The sequence below is a fragment of the Gallinula chloropus genome (assembly GCF_964237585.1).
Source record: "Gallinula chloropus genome assembly, chromosome: 5".
In the NCBI taxonomy this organism is placed as follows: Eukaryota; Metazoa; Chordata; class Aves; order Gruiformes; family Rallidae; genus Gallinula; species Gallinula chloropus.
Genome location: NC_140090.1, coordinates 74,284,082 through 74,291,265, shown reverse-complemented (window position 1 = coordinate 74,291,265; position 7,184 = coordinate 74,284,082).

The following is a 7,184-nucleotide window of genomic DNA, read 5'->3' as shown; positions in this document are numbered from 1 at the left end:
AATAGCTGAGAACTGCATTTGACAGGACTATAAGATTACTGGCTGCTTAATTTGCTTTTTCATTTGCTCATATGTTGGTAAGTGTCAACCTGGTTGATATGGAACAACCATACACACTTTCAACAGAGAGTTTCACTGTTTATGTGTTTCAGAGGAATGCACAGCAGTGCAGATGAACACAGGGCAGTATGACAAATTGGAACTAACAGAAAAGTCATTTCTATCCCATGTTGTAGGGTTTTAGAGGTTTAGCTGCTTTTAGGAATGGTCAGTTTTCTGGGTCTGGTTTTATGTTTTAAGAGGAACAGAAGGTTTTTATGGACAGTGAGAAAAGGCTGGCTTTTGCAGTTGCCTCTGACAATACGCAAGTGAACACGTCCAGGTGGTTTTATAAATGTCAGCTTGAGAATTGCCAAGGACATAAATGTAGTGGCCTTCACGTAGATAGGAAAAAGAGGATCAGAACATTCACTGAGAATCATCTTCTCCAAAGGCATCTCAGTAACTGTTTCAAGTGCAGCAATATATGTAAATTACCCAGGCTTTCATAGAAAGATAAGTGAATAAAATTATAAAGGCAACATATTTCTCTTTCATTTCAATTTCAGATGGTTGGTTAATTTCTTAGCCTGGATGGAGGTCATCTGCTGTGTGTATTCCATCTGCATGAGATTTGCTAGTACCTATAGACAAAGAGCACTCACCTCCTTGGACAATCTTACGTTTACTCTCTGAGTGGCAAAGTCACAAATAAAAGAATTTCTTAGTATTTATATTGTCTAGCTCCAGTGCGTTCATTCTGGTAATGTGAACAATTCTTATGCTGACTAGAGGCAAAACCAATTTGCCTTAATGCATCATTTCCAGTGTTGCATTCCAGCAATAAAAGGAATGAATATATTTTTAAAAAGTGATAAATATTTATGACCTTCCATAATACATGCTGTCTGCTAATTAAGTCAGTCCAAGCAAATGGAACATCAACTTCTTGGTTTGTGATCTGGGCACTTAGGGAGCACTGTATTGGTTTAAGGAAGTGATGCCAGAATTTTAAAGCAGATGATGACAGCAGCCAAAGACAGAGAGGAGTCAGTAGGGACAGCCAGGCTTTCATTCCAAGTAATGGGCAGAATTCAAGGGAAGATGAAGCAGCTCATTGTTCTGAATGCTTGATCTCTTATTAATGCTGGAATATGAAACTTATTTGAAAGAAACTGCTGAAATAAAAGGGAAAAATCATAGATTTTTGCCTCTGAGATTCAAATGCAAACTTTGAATGTTTAGAATTGATAAATGAATGTCTCTGACCAGCTTGGATACTTAGCCACTTAGATGACTAAGAACAATGTTAGCTACCTACAACTCTGAACATCTAGCTTTCCTCTAGCTTTCCTTGTGTGTATGTACATATAAAGAGAATGGGATGAAAAGGGGACTGACACCAAAGCCAGCCTGTATTTTCACATGTTGCTTACACTTCCAGTGTTGCAAGACACTTGCCTCATCCAACCTTGCAGTAGCTGGGAGGAGAGGTATGTTTTTCTGCAGCGCAGTGATGTAGGCGTGCTCTGTTTGTGTGAAGGCTGGTGATGATGCATGCTCTTTCCGGAAGTTTTTAGATCTTTGATAGCTAAAGAACAGATTCTTGGCTCTGTTTTATCTTGGAAATATGCCATAAAAACAGATTTGGTCACGCTATCAGCCTCTGCTTCCTAATTATTGAAAACAGAAAAACTTCGCGCAGCTTGGAGACTATTTGAAATTACAAAGTCCCTGACACCATGCTGCTACAAAAGAATTAGAGCCACAAAAGTTTTGTAGGGAGCCCTTGTAGCCAGATTTGCTGATAGGTCAGTGAGCAATTGTTTATCTTCCTGGTGGCAACTCTGACACCAGCTTTGCTTTTGGAAGAGTAACTCAAAGGTTGGGAATGCACAAAGGTTTTAAGTTTTGCTCTTGTCCCAGGAACTGGCTGAATGTAACTGTTAGAGCCAGGGATTGCAGAGAATACCCTGACTGCATTAAAGTCTCAGCAAAATCGATTTCCAAAGATTCTATTTTACCTTCTATAGGACAGACACACATTTGAGAATGGGAGCCTGATGTAAGAAAACCCAGTAGTTTTCATTAAGGGAAGAGAGTGGGGGCATTGTAGCTAAATAGTTTCACTATAAAAATATCCTGGAGGAAATACAAGAGAAGGGAGTGAAGTGATGCCCCTGCAAGGATGCAAACTGGGAAAACAGACTTGCTTCTAGACGATGTGATCTGACAGGTGGTTTGGTAACTGATATGACACAACTGCAGGATGAAAAATCTTAAAAGCAAATCTCATATCTACCAGAAGTACCTTCAGGATCTGTGTTCTCAGGCACAGTGTAATCATTCGCTCACTCCTGCTACGCCAAAGATAAAGACTCTAACCTGAGTTAAATGTAAAGGGAGAAGTCAGAAAAGCTTAGCAAAATGTGTCTATGTAGGGAAGAATTAGCTTTTCTTGGGGCAACAGAAGCATGAAGAGAGAAAGAAAAACTTATTAAAAATCATGTGGGAACATGTGAAATAGAGATCCTGCCGATTACCTAGAGAGGGAGAGAGAGAAATAGAAGCCTGATGTGTTTTTTTTCCAGGAGAAAATTATGGAGCTTCCTGTGAAGTTTCTGTGAGGAATGATGCTGGCAAGTGACTGGGCTATAAAATGATACAATTACAAAGGGGAGAGTCTTAAAGGCAGAATGGAGGCACGGAGGAGGGTTTCTGTCTGAGAACCTTGTCAAACTTCATCTCTAAGTTGAAAGACCAAAAGGACTTCTTGAATGCAGCAGGTTTGTTTCTTGCAAATCTGTGGTTCATTAAGGATTTTGTCAATAGATTCTAGGATAACATGAAAAGATCTGAATAGTCATGTAAAATAGGTTCATATGTGGGAAGACAGATGGCTGCTTAAATTGAACCCTGAGGTCTCAAGCGAATTCACTTTAATTGTTCTTATGCTTTTGGTTCTGGGCTTGCAAATGTTTGTGAAAGCCTTCTTGATAGCCTGTACTTTTTGGGAGGAAGACAGCCTGCTGGACTATGCAATAGAGTATTTTATTTCTCTTAATGGAGAATTCTGATAAAAATGGTCCTTGCTTTCTCATCAGCATACCTGCATACATCCCTTTATGGCAAGCAAACTGCTTCTATTAACATTATTTTTCTTTATGTTTGTATACAGAGTAAATGTAGGTGGAACAGACAGTATTTTGGAGTACTGATTATTGCTGTTCCCTTCTTCTAGAAAAGACTTGAGAGGTTTGTTTGTACTGTGTGTTCGTTTTGCCTTACCCTGTTGCCAAAAGAGTGTCATGAGAGGGAAAAGGGATGGTGGCTGGATGCTTTATAATGGCTTCGTTAGTAATACACCTTTGGCATAAATTTGTAGGGAACAAATGCTTAAGGAGTATTCAATGTAATTTGTATTGAAATTCTGAAGCACTCATAGCATTGCAGGATATTTAAATCATGTAAAAGACTGCAAATCATAATATAGCCTTAAAATCCCTAGACAAATGAAGTGCATTTCATTAAAATAAAGCTACCTTTCAACCTGACAGCCAAACATGATGCAAATGGTGCATCTCACTTGACATTTTAAAGATTCAATTAAAATTGTTCTAAAAAGCTGGCTTACCTTGTTGTGAAAATATAAAAGTATGACCTGTTCCAGTCTTTGTCAAAGACAGATTGTCTTGTGAAATCTCAAACCCTTGGGTATTTTTTGGACTGGCTCCATTAATGTGAAGTGATACTATCCAAAGGTTTCATACAAGCAATCATTTTCATTTTTAAATACAGAAGGAAGCAGGAGGAAGACTACTTGCTACCAACAGAGAGCAGCTGTTAATGTTTTGGTTTTCACCTTTAGCTCATGAAAACAAATGTTTCTTGCTCTGTAGAATATGTGTATTAGCAAAAAGAAGTGCAGTGTTGATGGTTGCTAAACCAAAGGATGAAAATTAACTCAAGAAACATTATACAACAAAAATAGAAAACAGGACAATGCAAGGGGAAGAAATTAGTGAAATATTTTCATTATAGCTGGACTGATTGGGTGAGAAAATGCATATTTTTAAGTGGTCTAATCAGCTGGACCACATTTGTAGGAGCAATCAGCCCATATAAACTGTTATGTTTTATTAGAAAGCTGTTGAAATCAATAGCTTAAAATGACACAAAATGAAAGATTGTATTTTTGAAAGTAAGTAGGATTTATTATTTAAAAAAATCAATTTTTAGAATCGTGAAAGCGACGTGGCCAAATGTGGATGCAGGAGGTGACAGGCTTCATGGAAATCTTGTGTCCAACAGGACATTGCTTCCTTCTTGTGAGCTGTGATGGCCTTCACGGCACTGCTGTCTCATCTCATTAAATCTCATGACCCAATCCAGCACCTGGCCCTGCTGCACAGCTTTTTGTGACCCCAAGGAAAATACTTACATTGCTTTTGCTTCAGTTCCTGACTGTAAGAAAAGGCAAATAAGTCTCCCTTTTTTCCTGCCCAAGCCTCCTTTCTTTGTGCAGCTTGGGGACAGAGAGCCATCCCTGATCTATGAAGGATGTTAGAGATGGTGTAAGTACCAGCTACAGATACTTCCCAGCTGTATAGAAGTACCCAGAGGATTGTTTCATACTTCTCCAAGGGAGCACAGAAGTGGTGTGTCACTGCTTATGCAAGAAGGGGGTCTTGCCTAAGGAGTTTCCCTGTGGGGTGGAAGAAGAAGAGTTCTTTGCTTGGGATGATTTCTGGCTCCTACTCCCCCTGGGTGGAGGTGATAAGGATACTGAGGCAGGGAGCCTGAGAAGGTAGACAGCTATTTGCTAACTTTCCTGCAAACCTCCTAAACAAGCTCCTCTGGCAAACTTCATAGGAAGTGACTGGCTATTGACATGTCAAAATTATTGCTGCATAATGTGAAACACACCTGTTCATCACTCACATTCAGCCTTGTGTAATGCATCTCATTAGCACCTTCAGGTAAACCTCACTGAAGTATTCTGGAACAGCTTGTTGTTAGGATGGGACAGAACAGGGTTGCCCAATATGGTTCACGAACAGGATTTCTGCACCCAAATGTTAAACCTGACCTTAGATTTAAAAATTAGCTATATGGCTTAAACCATGGTGGGCAACTAAACACCAACAGGATTTTTAAGGGTAGCTTAAACTGGAGCAGAATTCTTAGCTTATTTTGGCTGCTGCTACATTTAGTAGTCTGTCTTTGTCAACCAGTATAATCTGCCAAACTTGGGGGGGTGGGGGAGGGTGGTGCAATGCTATATAGTCATGCCAATAATGCATCTCAGGCCCAGCTTCAGATAGGCAAGGCAGAGGTGAAAAATTCAGCTTCATCAGCATGAGAAAATAGTTACTTTGAAGGCTGCCAGAAAATTGAACATCCTCAATGGCACAACAGTGTTTTCCTAAAGACAATGCCTGTTTTGGGTGAGCCAACCAGTGTTCAGGAGAGCTGAAGAGAGCACATTAATGAGATCTTCCCCAGGAAGAAGGCGACAATCGAATATTTTGCTGTGCATTAAGCTGTCTTGCTTGACACATGGTGAACTTCGATGGTAGATAGATACTCAAGGTATTCTGTGCAGCTCAGTATGTGGTCCCAGCTCCTAAATGGTCTGCTGGATGTGCTTCTAAAATGTTTAAATGTGATTTTCAGGAAGGAAAAAGACATTAGGCAATGTCATTCAAACTCTGATTATTTTTATATTTGAAATTATTCCTCAGACTTCTGACAGGGAATCAAATGCTTCTGAAAACATGAAAGTGTCCTTTTCTGGAACAAGTAAGCAGGCACTATTAAAGAGTTTGGCTGTTTATGCTCCTTTTTTATTTTCTCCCACACACCCACCCCCCTTTCCTTTTATCTTTTTTTCAGTCTTTGTTGTACTTTTTTTTGTTGTTATTTCATTTTGGATGCTCCTCCTAAGGTAATTAAATGCATTTCAAAGGAGAATTGAATGGAACTGATTTTTTCTGTTTTGTTATTTCCCCTTCATTGACTCTGAAATATAATCACATCATGTATCCATGCTACTAGTAAAACACTTGTTAGCTGTCACTGCAACCAGAATCCACAGAAGCATAACTCCCCTGTATGGATGAACCCTAATAACACTAATTGGAACACAGAGCTTTTGCAGAGGGCTGGGTAAGTTTTGTGGGTTTTTTTCCCTATCTGTTGAAGGAGCTTTGTTAATAGTTTGCTGCTGCTGGAAGAAGTGTGCTCTTCCAGATGTTGAGGGCTGCCACAGTGGATGACCCCAGCATTCCTCTCCCAGAATCAGCAAAGCACCAGGGCTTGCCACGTGCTCGGCCTCACGGTTCCACAGCCACAGAACATGGACCTGGTGTGGAAGAAAGGGATTAAGGAAATATTTGTCAGGAGAATGGGATGTTTTCTTAGCTGCAGTCAAAGATAATCAATATAATAATAAAATTTTATGTTAGGTCAATGCCTGGGTTCTAGTTTGCTGAGAACTAGAAGTGTGTGTTTGTTTAATGGATCATTATTAGATTCTGAGACTGGTTTGGCTTTATGACAGCATTTTAATTTGGACCAGGCAGGAGCTCACTTTTGAAGTGACCCTCTCGCTCTGTTTCTCCCAAATTACCACACTTTGCTTTACACAACACAGTGGTCTGAATCCATTGGCTGGATTTATTTTGGTTAAGAGTAAACCAAGAGGTGTGCTCCAGGAGCACACCTAACATACTGCAGATGCCAGTGGGTGCCCGGTCTGTGGGATCAGGTTAGAGTCAGCCTGACGTGCCCTCCCAGGGCAGGTATAGTGTTGCATCATGCAGAGCTGCTTCAGATGTGCTGCAATTTAGGAGAAAAACATTTTTCTTGAAAGTGCAGGGCTATAGCCCCCAGAATCTGAGATTTGATCTCTCTGTTCTTTGGGGAAGTCTGGCTGCAGCACTCAGGTCCTGGGAACAACTTTAGTCAACAACTAGGTCAAACACCTAGGAATTGCTGATGTTTAGCTTAGGATTATTATTTTCAACAATTAAACCCACTTGCTTTAAGGGGCATGATACCAAGTAAGTGTTTTGCTTTTTTTCCCCATTTCATTTATTTTTTTCCCCAAGACCTACAGAATGAAATAAGATTAGATTATATAC